This window comes from Saccopteryx leptura, chromosome 6 (genome assembly GCF_036850995.1).
Source record: "Saccopteryx leptura isolate mSacLep1 chromosome 6, mSacLep1_pri_phased_curated, whole genome shotgun sequence".
In the NCBI taxonomy this organism is placed as follows: domain Eukaryota; kingdom Metazoa; phylum Chordata; class Mammalia; order Chiroptera; family Emballonuridae; genus Saccopteryx; species Saccopteryx leptura.
The window spans coordinates 17,292,797-17,314,889 of NC_089508.1; the positions used below are offsets into that span (position 1 = coordinate 17,292,797).

A 22,093-nucleotide genomic window follows, 5' to 3' on the forward strand; every position below is an offset into this window, starting at 1 on the left:
CCCTCTTTCAATAAAGATAGCTTTTACACAAAGTGTAAAATCAAATTTCTAACTTGCATACCTAGTCTCTAAGGACCCAAATTACATTATCAAAATGATGTCTCTCTCCATTAGACAGGCATTATTAGATGATGTTCTAGGTCTTTAATTCACATCAGTGCCTTCTGTGGGCTGAATGTATACCTACGGGGTAATGGGGTATAAGCTGGCATGTGACAGAGTGCCAGGTCTGACTCTGAAGGACAGTAACCACCTTAGGGCAAAAGGACCTCAGAATCTGACCTTAAACATCCTGTGGTGATACAGAAATGTTTGAAGAAACAGGCTGAGTTTATTAAGATCCATAGCAGCCGCTCTCTGTTTCCATTTAGAAAGAACTGGCTAATGGGTAGAAAGCATGCCTGGAATTAAACACCTTGCCCGTATGCACAATGCTAGTGGTTTAGGTCAAAGACAGGTAAGTTAATTCGTATGAATCATGGTTCAAGTAGAAACAGCACAGTTTCAAGAGGGTGGGAGTCTCTGGTCTACAAGATGAGTTGACTTCACTGTCAGCGTCAACTGGAACACCAGCTACCAGTTAAGAAATGAGGTGGAACCTGACCTGTGGTGGCGCAGTGGGATAAAGCGTCGACCTGGAACGCTGAGGTTGCCTGTTCGATACCCTGGGCTTGCCTGGTCAAGGCACATATGGGAGTTGATGCTTCCTGCTCCTCCCCTTTCTCTCTCTCTCTCTCTCTCTCTCTCTGAAAATTGAATAAATAAAATCTTAAAAAAAAAAAAAAAGAAATGTGGTGGAGGAGTCAAAGCAGGTATTGAAACCACACAGAAGGACTCTGCTAGGACCTCAGTCACCTGCGTGCTGCTGAATGGCTTGAGGAAAAATGAGACTGTTGTTCCTGGACCATGTATTAACATGTCAGGAGGTGAAGCACATGGATACATCCACTCTGTAGGAAGGGCATTTGCAGCCTGTGATCGTCAATGTTTATCTTCTATGATGTCTTTTTTTTTGCAAGATGACAGTTTATTAAGTCCCTCAGGAAAGCCACTAAACTAGCACTTAGAACTTTCTGGCATTTGGGACTTCAAGAAATACTTGTTGATTGCTGGCCCAATGATGAATCGTTTTTATTTAAATATATGTGGTGTCTTGAAGAGCATAATGAAGCCCTTTAATCAGTTAAGCTCTTTGAAAAGAATAAAGTAACCCCATTTTCCCCTTTCTTCTAGCTGAGAATTAAAAGAGAAGGGAGGCATGGCTTTCTATTCCTGATGAGGTTTTTTTTTTCCAATTTAAACCCTCAAAATCAACTTTGAAAAGTGTCTGCTCCACCCTTTCAGCTAATGAATATAAAATTGAATCGATTCTATTTTTATACTAATCTGGACAACTGTGTCAAGCACATAGGCAGAATTGAGTTTTAATGCACTCCAAACTTCATCTGTTATGCTATTTACTTAATTAGGACAAAAGGGTTCGATCCTTTTCCCAAATTACAATCCAGAACCAACACCACCATCACCAATAAAACTATTTACAATCACCTATTGGAGGTGACCTGAAATCTTCCATTTTTCCTTCATCCTCAATCTTCTCTTCCCCTTGCTCCCTCTCTCACTACTTCTTCCCACAAATATTTGTTGAATCCCTACTGTATACCTGATTGGTAATGAGTCTGAAGTTAAAAGTATGAATCAGATGGCCATGGGCACAATGGATTCAATGAAGGGACATGACCATTAAATGATCCAATGGTATAGCCCCGTGGGGGGGGGGGGAAGAGGTAGAAATAGAACTAGAGAGTGAGTCAGAGATAGAGAGACAGAGAGAACACATATGTATTATTGGAATGAAGTTTTTAGAAGTTGGTCCCTAATAAATACTCTATTTGCATTTTAAGAATATTTTATCAGTACATCTATCCTAAAACTTTATGCTTATCGCTGCAGTATCCTTTTGCTCTGCCTGAATGCTGCAAAGGAGCATGCATGTGCATTTCATCACAATGACTAATACAGATACTTGTATAATCTCACCCAAATCAAAAGAAAAGAGCCAACAGGTAGAAGATGGCTGCTCTTTGAGTAGTTCCTTCATTATTCTCTGTATCTTTTGTGCCTACAAGTCTTGAAATTACAAAAATCCCAGTTAAAATTTAATATGAAAGTCCTATACTGAGCACTGCATCAACACACACCAATCCCCTGTAGTCTTCTAAAACTGGACCCTGGAGGTTATCCTGGGAAATATTTCAGAGACTTAATGCTGTAGCAGGAGCACCAGATATATGACAACAAGACTCGTGAGTTATAGCAGTCAAGGGTTCTTGCAAGGATTACTGAAATAGCTCCTTCCCATCAAAAGTTTCTCAGTCAGCTTTCCAAATCCTGCTACACACCAAAAGCTCTCTTTGTCTTACCTGTCTGCACCAGGAAATGCCATGCCATCAATAACAGAATCATTAATATTATCATCATTTCACATGTGCTGAGCTTCTAGAGGGACCTAGAAGGACCATATCTCTTCATGAAGAATCCTGTGGAAGGCTCCTCTATGGACAGCTGCCCTTGGTAGCTTTGAAGAGCATGGTTTAGGCTGTTTGGTCAGTAATATAAGGAAACATTAATACCTATTACCTTATGACAACATCAGTGATATATACCTTACCTATTTTTGAATAAGCCATGTTGGAAGACTTGATAATATTGATTGAGCATTAAGTGCATCAGGTCCTATGCCAAATGCCCCCCACAAGTATTACTTCACTTAGTTATCACGCCAACTCATTAAAGAGGTTTTGATTTTGCTATCCCCATTGTGCAGATGAGAAATGTGAGGCATATGTAGATTAAGTACCTTGTCAAGATGGCAGGTTGGAAAGCTGTGAGTACAGCTCAAAGCCTAAGCAGACAAAGTCCAGAGCCAAACACCCAACAACTAATGGTAGGTCCGTAGATTCTGATAATTAGAGAATTACTGGAAGTGCTCCATTTTGACCAGATAAGGCTCAAAAGAGTTGGGCAACTTGACAGAAATTAAAGAGGTTTTAGGCACTACATAAAAACTAGAACTCAGACTTCTGCCCAGCAACCTACTGACCTTTTGACTGTCCCACACTGCTTGTCTAATTCAATTCATGGTATCAGTTATTGATAAGATGACTATTTGGTACGCAGCTCCACAAAACAAAAAGAGACATGACCTTCAGTATTTAATTTTTCTCCATGGGAATCTGTAAGATAAGAGTAATTATACATGCCCTACCTGCTATAGGAGAGAGAAGAGTAAAATAGCACACCCAAAATACATTGCTCACAAAAATTAGAGGATAGTTTATCTCTTCATATTCCTTTTGAAATATCCCCTAATTTTTGTGAGCAGTATAAAATACAATGGAAAAAAAAGTTAAAAAGATGGAAAAAAATTATGAAAAACGGTTTTAAACTTCAAGTTTCTCACTTCATTCCATATTTTGTCTCTGGCAATAAGTAAATTAAATCTTCAGTTATTCCATTCCATTAATTTCATCTTAAACAAATGAATTTTTTAGTTATTTTAGGGCAGAATCACTGTATATGTTTATCCATTCCATGCATTTATCCATAATGTATTCATCCATCCATTTATTTAAAAAATTAGAATGCAGGGGTAATTAGCCACACATAAAATAAACACCAATGTACTAAGATCATGCAATGCATAATACCTTCCATAACTTATTTTACTTAATCTTTATAAGAACTCTATAAGAGATTAATGTCTTCATTTTACAGAAGAGACTGACAAAATTGATAATTTTTCCAAAGTTTCAGAGTCAGGTAATAGTAAGATTGGGATTCAAACTTAGTTCCATCTAATTCAGCACTGAACAACCATGCAGTGCTTGAGAACCGACCTACTTGGAATCATGTGGGTGTGCCCACGACCACAAAGGCTCACCTTCTCATCCCTTCCTGTTAAACAACACAAGTGCAGGTGATGTTGGAACCTCTATTGCTCTCACTTGGGTTTTAGAGTTCAACCACGGAGTGACATGGAAAAAGGAAACATTCTCTTTCTTTACAAATTCCCAATAAATATCCTTTGGGGAAGGATAAGAGCTACTGTACACAGAAAAAGAGATTCTAGAAGGTTATTTCTACCAGTGTCACGCCTGTGTCCTTCTGAAACTTCTCCTCCACTGCCGTTTCCTAATTTTCCAAACAATCTCACTGCTTCTATCATTTAATTTATTACCTAATGGCCCTGTTCACAGTTAAGACATCAACTACTACTCTTCTACTCTTCTACCAGGAATGTGCCCTGAACTTTGAAAATAGAAAGAAATAAGATTTGAAGTTTAAATCTATTCATCAGTTTTGATATTCACTTGGTAAAAAGAGTCAGAATCAAGCCCAACTACCAGTTAAATTAGGGATATCTCTCTAGATTTTATTATTTACAATTCTCTCCATCACTTATGAACAAGGAATTATCTGAATACTCATGTTTCTCAGGAAAGAATTTGTTAAATATTTTCATACAAATTCCATTAATTACTTAGAAATTGTAAAGCCAGTAGCCGTGGCCACCATCACAGCCACCTGGCCCATGCAGATTCACATTTGATTCAGACAGACAGTAATGAAACAACGGAGCCAAGAACTGGTGGGCCATTAGCTTTAATCCTAGCTTGCACCCGGTGGACAAGGAATATACACAGTGGGAAAACACTTCCCTTTCCATTCAGGGCTCCAAAAGCCACTGACTTATCAGAGTTTCCTAGAATCAAAGGTTTCTAGCTCACCAGCCTTATTCACCTCTGTTCCCCATCTCCTCTCTGCACAAACTCTGCACAAACTGGCCTCTCCTTCAGCACTCCACCATCTTGGCTGCTTCTCCTCTTCTCCATATGGTCTTTCTCTGCTCTGCTTTCTCTGCTCTCTCCTCTAATGCTAATCTCAGGAACCGGAACCGAGAGAGAGCAAGCTCCTGGTCTGCCCCATTTTATATAATGTAGAAATCAAAACCTTTAATCCAATATACAAACAAGGAAGTCTTTGATACAAAGTCACTTAGAGTGGGAAAGGCTTATTCTTAAAACTAAGTCTTAGGGTATAATGACCCTGCCTGCTTACAACCTGTCCCCCACACCCAATGCAAACTATAAGCGAGCAAACCTATATATCATATTTACAAACTTATTTAACCAACAGAAATACTGAATCATGGAACAGGAAGGGACAATGACAAACCAGCTTGTTTGCACACCTGTCATAAAGACCAAATTTAAGCTTAAACCATCAAGATAATTATTTGTTCTTTTAAAAATCACTAATGATGGCAATGCTAAAATTTTCCCATGAAGCCCGTTCTAGATTTACAAAGCATTTTATACGAGATCAGTATTTCCACACATGGAGAAATATCATCAAAAGGAAGCTCTAATAATATGTTTGTTGAAATAAGTCATGTTCTAGATATCCATCTTTATCTTGCAACATTGTGTTTCCAGACTATGGACAAGCCTTTAAACTGAACTCTAGAAAAGGCTAAAACAACACTGACTTTTCATCAGAAATATAACTGTACATAACTGGGGGTTTTTGATATGCAAAATACTTTCATTACTTTAGATGACACTAACATTATGCAGAATAAGAAAAAAGTCTCATTAGCCAATTATAATTACATCAGTCATTCGTGCTAAATGAAATGTGTCTAATATCACTTCACTTTTTCCACAATGCAGATCTGCAATGAAATTATTTACTTGATTTGCCATTTTTGCTTCCCTCTTTGTAATGGCTTTTGCTTGCTGTTCACCTGTTTCCTAACAGATAATTCCGCAGGGTTCTCTCTCACAGTAAATGTTCATTCTTAGAAGCTCTTACTTGAGAATTTCACCTACTGGAAACACTCACCACAACACTGTCCCCATAGACTATATTATAAGCTTTGCAATTTTCATGTTGATAAATGACAAGCTGAAATTTAGTAGGAAAATTCCTTTGTGCCTGTTGATGAGTCAGACTCCTCTGCAGGAAGGTGTTTTTAAGAGCACTTTCTCTGGGTAATTTTTTTCTAATAATCCATGACACCCACTGATTTTGAGGGGATGAGACTGCTGGATAGATTTCCTTTTTCCCAGAAAGAGGAGATTTTAAGAGCTCTTCATCAGAGAGTGCCCTAATTGAGACAGAGTGATGACTATTTCTAGGATAGTCTATCCTCTTCTGGACCCCAGAAATAAGTGCTGTTATGCAGAAATCAGGCCCCACAGCCCCACAGAAAACTCCTTTGGAGAAATAGTGACACAGCATCCAACTTTCTCCATACAGAAAAAAACCCACAAAAACACTATTTCAAGGTGGATGGCAAAAGAACAGAAAATCCTTGATGTATGATGGGCATCCCTAATGTCTTTGTCACAGTGATCCTATGAGATGTGTATTATCCTTCCTGTATTTAAAAATTGACGTAGTAGCCTGATCAGGCGGTGGGCCAGTGGATAGAAAGTTCGACTAAGACACAGAGGACTCAGGTTTTTAAACCCCTGAGGTCACCGGCTTGAGCGCAGGCTTACTGGCTTAAACGCAAGGTCACTGGCTTGAGTGTGGGATCATATACATGACCCCATGTTCACTGGCTTGAACCCAAAGGTTGCTGCCTTAAAACCTAAGGTCATTGGCTTGAGCCCAAGGTTGCTGGCTTGAGCAAGGGGTCACTTGCTCTGATGGAGCCTCCCTGTCAATGCACATATGAGAAAGCAGTCAATGAACAACTAAGGAGCTGCAATGAAGAATTGATGCTTGTCATCTCTCTCCCTTCTTGTCTGTCTTTCCCTAACTGTCCCTTTCTCTGATTCTCTGTCTGTAAAAAAAAAAAAAATCTGAGGAAGTAAATAAAAAATGAAGAAACATGCTTAAGTTACCCTAGCTCAATGAGGCAGAATAAATCCATTCTATATGAATCCAAACTCCATAGACTTCATATTCTCCCATTATAGAGTCTGGCCAGGCAGTGATGCATGGATAGAGCGTTAGCCTGGGATGCTGAGGACCCAAATTCAAAACCCCAAGTTTACTGGCTTGAGTATGGGCTTGCAGACATGACCCTATGGTTGCTAGCTTGAGCCCAAAGGTCACTGGCTTGAAGCCCAGGGTCATTGGCTTGAGCAAGAGGTCACTGGCTTGGCTGGAGCCCCCACTGTCAAGGTACATATGAGAAAGCAATCAATGAACAACTAAGGTGCTGCAACTATCAGTTGATGCTTCTCATTTTCTGCCTTCCTGTTTGTCTGTCTGTCCATCTCTCCCTCACTTGTTATATATATATATATATAATATATATATAATATATATATATATATATATATATATATATAATGCCATTACAGAGATGATAAAAAGCATGTGATTGCTGTCTTTTTCAAAACATCCAGATGTCCTTAAAGATTCCACCAAGCCAGAGTCCCTGGTTTTGTAATATTGCAAACATATCTTTCAGTATAAACTACCAAGTCACTAATTCTGACTATCAAGCTTCCATTATAAGAATTCAATTCAACATAATCAAGTTCTAATGCCTGTGATGATTTCTATTTGCTTTTGCCTAGGGGCCTGGAAAGACTACAGGTTGTACAAATATAAACACAGGGCTCATAATGCTGTTGGAATGTTCCACCTTCCTGTTTTCAAAGCCAGGGCAAACTGCTTTGACACAGGATTCCAGAGAGAACAAAGAAAGCTTCTTCTATTAGATAACTTTAATATTCAAACGTATAAGAGCTCTGGACACATAAGAGTTCTTAACGTTGTTCATGTTAATTTGCATAATATTTAAAACATGATGGGAGGTAGTATGTAGAGAAGAGACACAGACTTGTGCTCTATGCATGTATCACGGAGGTTAGTTGGAGTCAGATACAAGAGTTCAATTTAGCAACTCAGACATTTATTGGGCCTGGCCTGAGCCCTAAAAGAGTTCACAGATAGCAGAGGTAAAGCCTTGATAACATTTTAAGCAATGAGACTGCTATAAAGGTAAAGGTAAGGACACACCCTCCACTTAGTTCCTAAGAGATTAACTTTTGTGGGAGAGATTAAAAAAAGCTACAGAAGAAAAAGCTTAAGTGTCAAGCTAAGAAGTTGAGACTTAACCTTGCAAATCATGGACAGTAATCTCATCAGCACAGGAATGAGGAAGAGTAATGAACTGTGGTGTGAATGTCCTGGGGCAGAAAGACACAGGTGAGCTACCATGGGACACAGCAGAACAGATATGAAATGACAAAAACCAAAGTTCTTACTTAAAGATGCATAAAACTGGGACTAAAACAGTTGAAGATGAATGAAAGAGTAATCAAGATGACTCATAGTAGTAGTTCTAGACAGCATATGTATTTAATAGAGAGATATAAATTAAGCATAATGGAGCTTTGTTGGGAATAGTCACCTCATTCTAAAACATTCCAACCCTGAAGTTCAGCAGAAAATTCACGGGGTCCAGCACTCGGAGTAGGGGCGAGTAACCCTGAGTGACAGGCTGATACTTCAGAGATGCACATGGTCCCAACGATCCAGGGAACCACTTCCAGTCAGAGTGACACTGGACCGCGTAGGGTTCTGTCACATGGCTTCATCATGTCTAGCTGCAAACTGCAGAAAGCAAATGTTTTGTTTCCACTTAATTCAGCTAGACTCCCACCGCCACACAAGGAAACACCACAGAAATCACCCGAGGGTCAAACAGAGCTGGTGTTTTCGTGTGGTGGTGGAGCTGATTGGCTGGGGAATCACTCCCCAAACTGTTGCCACACCTGGGCAGAGCCTGCATTCATGAGCAGCTGCATCAATGGACCCATCTCAACTGACCTAAATCAGCAATAATCTCATGCCATCCCATCTACAGATGCCTCACGACAGATAAAAATGCACACAGAGTGGCAAAATGACTTGGCAGTAACAGGAGCCACGGCCCGGCTGCCTCGGGAGAAATGAAGATACTAAGGAATGGATAACTTAATTTAGACTGTATCTATAACATTTACAATGAATTTAGGCTGGGCAAATAATTGAAGGACCTTGATTATAATCTCTGAATTCATAAGACACATCCCGGACCCGTACAGAGATAAATGCATCCACAGAAAGTGGGAAAAGGGAGTTCAACCAAAATCGGATTCAACGGGGTCAGATTTGCAAGCCACACTGCACTTCTTTTCAAATTATTGATGAGGACAGCCTTCTCCAGCTGCCTCTGGGTAATGTTTTCACCCAATAAAATCTACTGCCTGAGCAACTACACAGGTTTAGAAAAGGAGAGACTCTGATCTATTCATGACACAGTCAAATTCTCCATTATTTCCAGGATCTCTCAGAAGCCACTGGCTTTATTATCTGACCGCTAGTCATTCCATTGTCCATTATCACCTCCATGGAGGAAAACAGGCGAATCTCAAATCCATCCATTTAACTGTTTGTTAGTAGTGCTGATAAAGGGTAAAGGCAAAAAATGGCAAGTGTTCTCTGTAACAAATGCAATCCTTAACCAGTAGGCATTGAGCCACAGACTTCCGTTGATGCTCAACACTTGCTAAAAGTTGTCACACTTTTGATTCTTCTCTTTTCCCACTTTACAAAAATGCATTAAGAAAACGAGAGATCCAAGAATCTTTTTCATTCAAAACTGGCCAGAAGCAAACAATGACTTTTTTAAATGTTCGAATTTTATTAAAAATTCAGATATGGAAAGCTGGATCACAGGTCAACAATCACTGTGAAACTGGTTTTTAGGGTGTGAAGAATAAATGCAGAGTTAATTTTGGCAATTACCATGTACAAAGCCAACCTACAAAGATCATTAACAGCCTGACCAGGCGGTGGCTCAGTGGATAGAGTGTCGGACTGGAATGCAGAGGACCCAGGTTCGAGACCCCAAGGTCGCCAGCTTGAGCGCGGGCTCATCTAGTTTGAGCAAAAGCTCACTAGCGTGGACCCAAGGTCACTGGCTCGAGCAAGGGGTTACTGGGTCTCTTGAAGGCCCGCGGTCAAGGCATATATGAGAAAGCAATCAATGAACAACTAAGGTGTTGCAATGAAAAACTAATGATTGATGCTTCTCATCTCTCTCCATTCCTATCTGTCTGTCCCTATCTATCCCTCTCTTTGACTCTCTCTCTCTCTGTTAAAAAAAAAAAAGATAATTAACAATAGCCAATGGGGGTACTAGTATTACTACTAAACAGAACTTACTTTACAAGGTTTTGGTGAAGATTTAAATGTGATAATACACATGAACTACAAAACAGCACTCTACATAAACCTTATCTATGATCAATATAATACATATTGTTTATTACTATTATTATTATTCTCCCTGGATGAGAATGTGGATGAAACTCAGTATGATTTGAGAATCAAGTAACATATTGCTTCTAAATCTTCTTATTGATTAATACTATAAAACCTTCTGGGAGATGTTGTAAGTCCCCAGTACTAAAGCATAGTTGTTTATCAAAAATTATCTCAGATGTTATTCTGTGGGCTTCCTACTGGCACGAAAAGTGTTGCCAACGTATAGACAACACAGAGGGCATTAAGGGTTAAGGTAGAGGACTATCTAAATTGTTCTCTCATCATCTACTTTTTTTTAACCACTGAAATTCTTCCTGAAAGAAAGGGGAGAGGAGTCTAGAGTGGGTTTACATCTGTACACAAACCCCACAGGCATGCAAGCCACCTCTGTCCACTATCAGTAATCCACCAGGAAAGTAGAAAGGTGATGTTAGCATACTCTTTAGGAAAACAAGAAGGATTTAAAGTCCAACTCTGTCACCATTCATGATCACATTAAACCCTGGAAGTTGAGAGTTTATTTTAACCTTCACATGCTCTTTGGTGTATTCAGTGTCAAATCACGAAGACTAAGGTGGATCCTGCTGTTTGTGGAGACAGCGACAGAGGAGTTATTATTTCTTGCATTCTCTTCTCCTCTCTGGAGGGCCCTGGCTCCTCAGATTATCTCCATCAGGAAATAATGTGCCTACAATAAAATAAACAAAATAAAAACACAAAGCAGAAAATAAAAATAAAAGAGAAACTGCACAGATTTTTCACAAGTTTCTGGCTCTCTTTAATTACGCCAAGAAAGATACACAAAGTTAATGTGATGAGCTAAATGTCTCATTCTATGAAAACCACATCTGCATACACATCTACTTAACTAACGCTTTCATTTGATGCCAGAAAATATATATCATCAAGCAAATTAATTTTCCTTTAAACAAATCTTCCATGTGGCATCTGAACCCCCTCGTGTGTGGCTTGGAGAGCTGGTGCTGATCTGGGTTGGGTTAACCAGCAGGCGTTTGTTTGACAAACCTGCTTAGAGTGAGTTAGAAATGTAGGAGGGGGTATACATTTTCCTCCAAATGGAAATAGAAAAGCACTTCTGAAGAAGCACTTTCTGTCACTAGATTATGAATCTTCTTGTCTTCCAGGATTGGCCAGCACAATTATGAATTTAGTCACGCAATTACATTTGTGCAGAACCTACTGCATTGGACACTATTGTTCTCACTAAGGGGACAGAACGAGCCAAGTTCTTAATAGTCTAATGGAAGAGACAAGCAAGTGAACAGTCATATTACAATACAACAAACATGAAGAACTAATAAAGGTACAATGTACTGTAGAAGCCCAGAGAAAAAAATAATTAATTTCAGCCAGGAGAGGTGACATTTGTGTTGGTCTTAAAGGAAAAGAGTCTGCCAAATGGAGAGTAAGCTTGAAACATTCTTCAAAAGGGGTAAACAGCATCCCTATCTTCTTCTGCTATGTATGGACAAAAACATGTTTTGACCATCTTTGGAACATTCTTGACATCTTCAGAACATGGCTACACAGGATGGGTGCTTGAGAATAAGGTGTGAGAGAAGAATTGAGACCCAGATTGTCATAGGTCTTACATGTCAATGAGTTTGGATGGAATTTATCCCAACAGACAGAGAAAAAGGTAATATGATGTGGTTTGTCTTTTCAGGAAATGAACACCGGGGACATTAAGAACAATACAGTACCATGGTTTAGGAGACACTGATGGATATTGGAAAGACCCCACCAAAGGCTGTGGCTACCAACAGTAAAGCCAGGCTTGACATTTGGCCCCTCCAATAGTTCATTCCTAGAAAGACTGCATTAAATCTAGCAATATTTCCTATGTGGCAAAAGACACAGTAAAGCTTGACCAGGTGGTGGCGCAGTGGATAGCACATCAGGCTGGGATGCGGAGTAACCAGGTTCAAGACCCCAATGTCACCAGCTTGAGTGTGGGCTCATCTGGTTTGAGCAAAAAGCTCACCAGCTTGGACCCAAGGTCACTGGCTTGAGCAAGGGGTTACTCGGTCTGCTGAAGGCCCGGGGTCAAGGCACATATAAGAAAGCAATCAATGAACAACTAAAGTGTTGCAACAAAAAACTGATAATTGATGCTTCTCATCTCTCTCCGTTTCTGTCCCTAACTATCCCTCTCTCTGACTCTCTCACTGTCTCTGTAAAAAAAAAAAAAAAAAGACAGTAAAAATACTCTCAGAAATTCATAAGTGACTATAAACCAGATAATTATAAAACCACAGTCTCTGGGAAAAATCCTCCTGGGAGCTTGCTGGAACCTTGCCTTCCTTTTTTTTCCCCCCCCAACAGGCATGCATCTCCTAAACTCTAAGGGTCCCTAGGAGACTTGCAACCAAGGACTCAATGGGCAGCAACAGCTCAGCCAGGGTTAGCCCCCGAAACCTGTCCCCAAAGCCTTCTTTTCTCTGATTTCCCAGGAAGCTGCCATCAGCCTGCCTCGGCTCATTTCCTTCCCATGATGTTTCTAAAAAGCCAAAGTAGCCCCTCTTAGGCTTTCTATTGTTGTGTTCTCTGTCCTAAACCCTTTTTTTGTTTCACTGTCCTTAGCTTTAATAAAATGCTTTCAAAATTAAGAAAATAAAAATCTAAAAATTAGCTAAGTCCATGATTTCCAATCCTAGGAGCTTCTGAGCATGTACATTTCCATCACTGATTTAACAAATCAGAATCTCCAGGCCTAAGGCCGAGGACCTTCTGTTTTAATCACTTTCTCCAATTAATAAGATGGATGAGTTAAGTTTGGAAAGAATGACTGTGGGCCGACCCATCAGATTTCTTGGGGGTCAAGAAACAAGTTCTTCTTGTTCCTGAAGCAATCAGAAGCTCCTTTACTCACGAGTTAAAAATTACTCTCTGAAAGAATATCTTAAATGTCCAGTAGGAAACTTAGCATGGTGCCTGGCACACAGTAAAGGACCAATCTGTGTCAGATTCCCTGTTATAAACTCATGACTCGAACGGAAGTATGCCTTGCATTCCTTCGGGACTCAGAGATTATTAGAATTGAGTTTTCAGTTCCATTGCTGTCAGCACTATTGGACTTGTTCCTTACCTATTTGGGTAAAAAAAAAAAAAAATTAAACCGTTTTCCAAAGAATTTTAATCTCTTACATGTTCTGAAGAAACTAAACAAGGTCTTATTGTTTTATGTCGGGTAAAATGGTGGTTTGAAAGCTACTTACTAAGATGTTAGCAATTTACAAAATACAGTCTACTGACCACTTCTCTCTGCTCCAATTGTGTTAATTTTGTATATATTTTTATAAATTTAATATTCATATATGTATGTATAGTTACTTACAAATTATGTGATCTTAACAGGTAAAGCTTCCTTGCTTACAGATCCGATGTCTGGGGCATCCCCAACACCTTGGTAAATATAGCTTTCAACGTCAATAAAGTTACAGGTTTATAGAGTCAAAAAAAAAAAAAAAAAAAAAAAAAGAACCAAGTCAGGATTTGAGGAGTAGAATAAGAAAATTATATCATAATACATGCAATTAGAATGATAATAAAGTAGCCCAGCGTTAGCATCTTGACCAGAGCTTCCGAGCACTGCCTTTGTTGTGAAGTATCTGCCACAGAAGCAGTCAGAAGCTCCTTTACTCACACGAGTTAAAAATTATTCTCTGCAAGAAGTATTTTCACACTGAACTGATAAGCCAAAAGCATCATTCTGAGTCTAACATCTCTCATTAAACAGGCAACATATCATCTTTTTCTAAGTACAGAATTAGAGTTATATAAACATAACAATAATTTACGTGTTAATCTTCTGCAATAAAAGATTCCCATAACTCTGCCAGGATCATGTTTGAAGAAAGCATTTATCATATGTTCTGATAAAAATCTCTGAACATTCATTCTGAAAGTGTTTAACAATAAAAAAAATGATTTAAAAAAATGACAGAATAAGCACAGCCCACTGTGCCTAGTGTCACAGTGTAGAGTGGAACTTGTTGCAAGCTGCAGGTATTGATTCTCCACAGGAAGGTATATGGAGGTGAGTGCGGATGTATAGAAAAGTATCCCTGAACTGCCAAAGGCTCCGTTTTCAATGTCAAAAAAACAATGACAGTTAAGCAGAACCCAGATGACACCACTTTCTGATTCACCAAACTGAGACAAGCGCTCCTTTCGGTCCCCCATCCCCTTTCTCTCTGTCCCCAATCACAGCATCAGCCTACAGGATGCACCACCAGCTATGAGCTCATTAGGCCCATGCATGGAGTTCTTATTTCTTCTGCTGTCTTTCCATGCTCCGTTACACACATAAAATAATGACATTTTATTTTGCAGAAGAGGCTGCATCCTCTTAGTGAACGGGTCTAAGGAGTCTAAAGCTTTCTTTGGGATTTTTGAGAAATGGCAAAAATATTTGTAGAGGGAGAGAGTGACATAACGGAATCACAACCATTTCAGAGACAGAATGATCTGCAGTCAGCATTTATTAAACTTCTGTGTACATGACTGGTGGACACTTTACACAATTATCTCAATCTCAATCCTCAGAAGATCTGCTCTGTGAGTAGAAAGTATTTCCTCCCATTTTATACTTGAGAAAACAAAGACGAAAAGATGTGTAAAATTTTGCTCGAGTTTACAAAATTTACAACAGCCAGCATTAGCACTAAAGACTATCCCTTTTTTCCCAAAAGTAAAGCTCTTTCCATTAAGGCTCTGTGTTCCTGGTGCACTTACTGGGATGGACTCCATTACTTTTAATTATTATAAAACTCCAACGCAATTAGGGTTTGTGACTCCTTCTCTCCTCACCAGCTTGGGTAGCCTCAGGTAGATGCATCCTTCACTACCTGTTTGTTTCTCCAGTCTTACTTTATGACTGGTACATAGTGTTAAAAATCATCTTCTGGCCTGACCAAGCGGTGGCGCAGTGGATAGAGTGTCAATCAGACTGGGATGTGGAGGACCAGGTTTGAAACCCAAAGGTCTCCAGCTTGAGTGTGGGTTCATCTGGTTGGAGCAAGGCTCACCAGCTTGAGCACAAAATTGCTGGCTTGAGCAAGGGGTCACTCAGTCTGCTGTAGCCCCCAGCTCAAGGCACATATGAGAAAGCAATGAACAACTAAGATGCTGCAACAAAGAACTGATGCTTCTCATCTCTCTTCCCTCCTGTCTCTCTGTCTCTATCTGTCCCTATCTCCATCTCTCTCTGTCTCTGTAACAAACAAAAAATCATCTTTTGCCTGAATGAAAAAGATTTCTTCATCAGCTGGTATATAACTTCTGCCTCTACAGGCATGATATCTCCTTTGTGAGTACCAAGACATTCATTCAAACATATATTCCTTCATTGCATGTAAAATGGTGCTTCTCTTTATTTAGTTTCCCTAGACCTAGTTGGAAAAGAATATCTCCAATTAAACAGAACTGGCGTTATATCATTCTTCTTTTATATGGGGGCTAAATTAGCACCACTTAACAGAAGGGTGTAACAGTTCTCTGTCCTCACAGCATGAGACGTTGTGCATTTCACAGATGCACACATGTACACACTAACTCCCCACCCCTACACCTACAGATTCATCTCATTTTATTAGCAGAACTCTTCAGAGTAGTAATAAACATTTCTCTTCTTCAGATATCATCATTCTATCATTCAACACTGCCAGAGCACAAGGTATTCAGATTCTGTGAAAGTAATCTGTCACGTTAAAATAGAGTGCTATGGCCAGATAGTTTACAATGTATTAGTAAAATACTAATCAACTTAAAAAAAAAAAGCAAGTGTCAACCTCTGGCAAATGCAAATGAGAAACTGAAAAGAATATTGTCAGATACAGACTGTTATACATTCAAATCACTGATAGATATAATCCTTCTGACCAAGAATCGTGACCTAACTACACATTTTTATAAGTACACACTTCACTTGAGAGGGTTGTCTGCAGGCTTCAATGAAGCAACCTTAAAACTATTAAAAATGAACCTTTACAAAGGCCTACCTGTAAACAATTTTGAAAGATAAAATCAGCATGCTCACTCTTGGTACATTTAAAAATTAAATTGTCTCAGATTTGACAATTATAAAAATAACACCTGAACAAAATATGGAGAGATGAATTGTAAAGAATGTCCCACAAGGATTTTGTAATGCTAACTAAGTCAAAATAAGGCCAAGTTTTGGAGATTATGTCGATGTCAGAATAAATCAAGTTCTTCCATTTTTTGGTAATGGGCTCAGGAGTTTTGGCAAACTACTGAAACGGCAGTTGTTTGCTCTATCCTGCCGTATTTTGCAACATAAAAGTCTTTAAAATACTCATATATTCTATTAATGACTGTGTTTTTGCCAAGGGTAACTTGAATGGTAAAGGATAAACCCAGCCAAAAGGGGAAACAACCTTACTTCATGAAATGTTGACAGTATTTTCCCAAAAGTTCCTCAGTGAAATTCAATGTGATAAATTCTGTTTCCAACATCAAGCCAAGCTGTTGGGGGAAGGAAAGTTTGGCCTGCTACTCAACTCACCCCATTTACCCCTGTTCCTTGAAAAGAATCCTTGCATCAAAATAGAGCTAAGTCAAGAAAGGAGACAGCACACCATTACATGAATGAAAGAAGTGATGAGGAAGGCCACCAGACGTTTGACTGGTTGGGCGATGTCCCCTATTATTCACAAGAAAGCTCCTGGAGGGCAGGGCACTCTGTCTTGGTCACCGTGTTATTAATAAAAAACTATGGAATTATTCCAGCACATGACAGTCATAAAGTGATAAATGACATCAATTTGACTAATGCCTCTTTATGGGAATATAAAACTGTACTGTTATCCAGGTATTTTCACACACATTAATCTTATCTGACCCTGGGACAACCCTGTTGAACTCCGCAGAGAGGAAATTAAGTCTCCAAGATATTGAGCAATTCATCCAAGGTCATAAATGTAGAAAGGAGTGTGCTGACATGAGAACGCGGGTTTTCTTGATAGAACTACATCTTTTCTTTCCCCCCAAACAGCTTCCCCATTGCTCATTCCCCACCACAATTAAGGTCCCAAATCACAATGCCTACGTCATACAGACATCCTCACCCACAACAGGCAAACTTGCATCTTATATAATGTTGAAGAAAGGGTGTGGGGGGTGGGGTGGGAGGGAAATCCTATTTTTTTTAAAATCTAAATATTTATATGACTGCTATATTTTATTTACTCTTTTAATTTAAAAAATCCAACTCTAATCATTTTGGGTATCTTCATAAAGAAGGAAACTTTTAAACAGTTATCTGGAAAATTCAATATCTCTGTAATCAAATGTAATGTCCATCATTTTGGATAATGTGAAAGAGTTTCAAGAAGAACTCTGTGTAGCCTTTGGTAGCCTTCAACCTCTTTTCGGCTCCAGTTACCCAATGAGAGGCTGGGCGAGCAGGGCTTGTGCATACCAACGCACAGAGGCCGTTGCGAGGAATGAATGAAACCCTGTATGTGAGACCTGAAAAATGCCAGAGAAGAGGTACATATAAATGCTAGGTATGAATATGTTTTAAAATCAGTTTCATTGCTCAGGACCTAAACAGAATTTCCTAGAACCTCTAGGGTAAATGCTTGCCCAAGTGACTCCCCTAACTCTCACATTCTCTTTTGCTAATGAAAGAATACTCCTTTCTATAAGGAGTATTCTTATTTCCTGCATTAGTTCCTTCTCCCAAGTAATCGAGTGCAAACTCGAGCAAAGCGGGAGAGGAAACGATCACAGAGGCTATTCTGACACCGGATTTCATGGAAGTGATGCTCCTAGACAGCTGGGGCTAAGAGTGACACCAACACGTGGACCTATTTCGGGGCTGACAGGAGCCTAATGTTTTCCATTCAGCCACATGACCTCCGTTGACTTCAATGGACAATAAATTTGTGAAGCACTTTTAAGAGCCACTGTTGAAACGGGTTTCGGTGTTCTGAGGCCTGGTAGCATCTCTGGACTTTGATATCTGCTATTTTTCAGTGGGTTTCATTCCAAAAGGCCTAAGGTACTTAAAAGTTTCAGACAGAATATTCTTCTGTGGCTTGAGAGCTCTCATAAAGAGAACTGAAATATAATGCACGACCTGTGACCTGAGAGAGAAAGGGACCCTTGCCAAGTTTTTTACACATTCCCTTAAAAGCAACCAGGAAAGAAAGTGAGAAAAACAGCTCGGTTCTAATGAGCACCTAATGAGTACACACACCATCTATTTATTTTGTGAAAGCTTCAGAAACGGCTCAGATCCTTAACCACCTCACTGTCAGAAAATGTGTGCCTTTCTGATCAGCAGTATAACTGACCAGTGTTGGAGAACCATGAATGTGGCCTTTTGACTTCCCAAATTATGCAAGGATATTTTCTTTGACCTTCCCTGATTACAGATCCGTTAAAAAAAAAATGACACTGCTTTGCTCAGGCGACCTGGGACACATGGTGTGGCATGCTTCTGCAGAAACACATCCCACATTAAATTAAGTTAGAGGTGGTATTTGAAAAATAAATAAATAACGGAGTTCCAATTCACTGCAAATGGTACAGGAGGCCGGTAAGTGGGAAGCCTGCAAGAGAAGGACTTCTTTTAGAAAGATGTTTTACAGGACTTTTTCTGCATCATTAACTCTTCTGGAATCCTGAACATAACATGATGAATTTCTCTAAAGAAGTGGCTACTGTTTAATTCTGAATCACTTCAAAGAGCCACAGTAGAAGAAATCAAAGAAAACCAAAAAGACCAGTAGATGAGAAATTCGCCAAGGGAGAAAAAAAAAACCCCCAAAAACGTGAAGGTTCTAACAGATTTTGACCATGTCCTGAAAATACCACTGATTATTTTACTAATACAGTGTTTTACTGTTCCATAAGACTGAACTAAGTCTCTGTATTCATCGGAACACAGGATATTTTTATTACAATATTTGTGTCATAGTTCTTTAAAAAGAACCATATTTTAAAACCTTGAAAAGAATCTCTGTCTAAAAATGGTTCTTGATGTATATGTATGTGTGTGTGTGTGTGTGTGTGTGTGTGTATGTGTGTTTCGTTATAAACAGATACTAAATTGGAGGTCACACTGCTGGGAAAAAAACTAAAAAATAATACTGGTAGTCTTACCCCAATCTTGAACATGTAGTTCTTAGAAGAAAAATATAATTTAAAACAAGCAAAGCAATTCAGAGGGTGGAGAAAAATAAGAAAGTCTGATGAAGCATTATAATGGTTATTGAATTTTAATAATAATAATGATAATAATAGGTGTTTAAAAATGTCTTTTGCACAAAACCTGCCCAAGAGAAAAAAAGAAAGAAAAGAAAACCTTTTAAAAATTCCATATCCCCAAATACCACTACATCAAAAACCATCTGGAAAATGTCTGATAATGGTATCCGCCCACCAAAGAAATGCAGCAAACTTTGTCTTCAATTACCATTTAGAATAATCAACTCAAATTGAAATTTCGGTTTGAAAACCCTGAGAAGACAAAGCTGGATTAGGAATCAGATTTTAAAAGTCTCCTTAAAAGACCATCTGTTTATAGACACCCTTCTCACACCCACCTCACCCTTGATCTGTACCAAAAGTTACACAGCTGAATTTAAAGACATACACACAGCTACTATGAAGTCTGGTTACCACATACATGGTCTGAGCTTGAATCAAGTTTCCTTTGTTATGTAAGCACTTAGGGACAATAAAATTTCACTGACATCTAGCAGCTTTGTGAGTCTCAAAACATTAGTCTACCTGACTATACAACCCTTTTATTGACAGCGGATAGCTCTGGTGTTTTATTTACATTGATCATATTGTCAACGCTCTATGGAAGAACTGTTTACTAGCCTATTAGCCCGTAACATTTTTATTACTGTTGTTAAATAGCATTACCAACACTGAACTTTGTATTAAAAAAAACAAGTTTGAAAATCTATCCAGAAAGAAGAGCTGTTGGTCACCCCCACACACACCCACACCCACCCACACACACACATAATCTGGAGACTCTGATGAGAAGAAAGAAAAACAATGAGTATTCACTTTTCACAGACAGAGGTCAGTAATGGACTGAATTTGAATCAATTGTGGCAGTAACCACAAAGTTATTAAAGTGATCTAGTCAAAAATGAACTTGAATTGAAATTAAAGATACCAAAAAAAATGATCATCCAGGAAGGTCTGACCTGAGTAGAAATAAAATGACATCACCTTGACCTTTCTGGACTCTTCTAAGTATAACAAAACCAAGAGGCACCGGCCGCCTTGCAGTTTTTTAACTTCAGACACTCTGATCTTAGTAGCAGCAGTTCCTCCTGGTAGAATAAGAATCTGAAGACTCAGACTGGATCCGATGGTCACGCTGAGTCTCCACAGTTTAAGGGCTCCTGGACTTGCACATACTTGAGCCTTTCTTGAAACCACAGCTTCAAACTGGGAAGATATAAGGTTGCTTTTGGGAGATGTATCTAAATCTTAAATCAAACTCTCCTGCAGGCCAGAATATAAATGTAACAGGCATCCCAGGTCCTTCAAGTTAGATCCAGCCGTCAAAGTCAAACTCGGATAAGATCACATCATCTAAAACCTAGCATGCAGGAAAAAAAACATCACTGTCTTGGGAACTTCATGGGGCCCAACACAGTGTCACCGGAGAATCTACTCTCTCTTGTCAAAACAGCCCCTGACATTTCTAAAACTGCAGTGAAACTACTGAAGTGTTAAAGAGGTATTAAAGAAGAAAAAAAAAACAGCATTCTTTTCATACTAGTTTTATAATACGCTCTGCTACAGTGCAGCTAGCCCAATTCTTTTCACAGTGTCTTGCACCCAGTGGTAGACACATGGAATCATGTTTGAAATTTTGTCTCAAACCTCCTACAGTCACTGATATTTGCAACTCAACATGACAGTATGGTGTTGCACTGTCAACCATGATTATTAGAAATCCTTAAATGATTTAACCCTATCTTGTTTAGGGCTTTGAGAAGGGCTTGTATCCTGGGGAGCCTAACACTGTCAGGAAATAAGCAACTTTTTATGGTGTGTGTATTACCCAAGGATTGATTCTCTTCTAATATGGTGGCCTGTCCATCTTATAGATCTGGCGGGTGTTGCTTAGTGATAATAAAAATAACTAACTAACTAAATAAATAAATAAGTCTAGTTCTAACACTTTCCATACTGACCTAAAAATTTACATTCATATTTGCAACCACCAAATAAATCCCTGGACAAATGCCAAGCTGCAATCTATTTACCTCAAAATGTTTGGGGGATCCTTTCACTGGAAATTTAATAAGGTCATACTGCTTAAATCCACAGACAATATCTTCCGGATATGGAAGCTAGCCTTCATATTAGCTTTTGGCTGGGAGAAGTTAGACATAATAAATTTAGCAATATGCCGGAGAGTGAGTGGACATGCCCCAAAGCTCTCTGAAACCCTGTGTGATGAAAGAGCCTCCCAGCTGAGTAGGGAGGAATAGATCCCATTTAGAAGAGGCTTTGCATAACAAATGCATCATGTAAAGAAATCTAATCAGCACCTTGCACTCCTGGGCATGCATTTACACGGATTTGTGCCTAGCACTTGATTAGCTTACTGTAAGCTTTACAAGAGTCCCTCCACTAAAATTAATCAAAAGCTCTTGCAGACTGATTTCCATTTACAAGAGGAGGCACGATGAGTTTTCCAGGTGAATTAATAATGGTCCTA

General features: G+C 39.1%; 1 protein-coding gene across 3 annotated transcripts in view; it reads right to left on the reverse strand.

The window, feature by feature from the left end:
* FLRT2 (fibronectin leucine rich transmembrane protein 2) overlaps nt 1–22,093 on the reverse strand; it is a 96,718-nt gene that overhangs the window by 69,300 nt on the left and 5,325 nt on the right. The gene's annotated exons all lie outside the window — the stretch shown is intronic.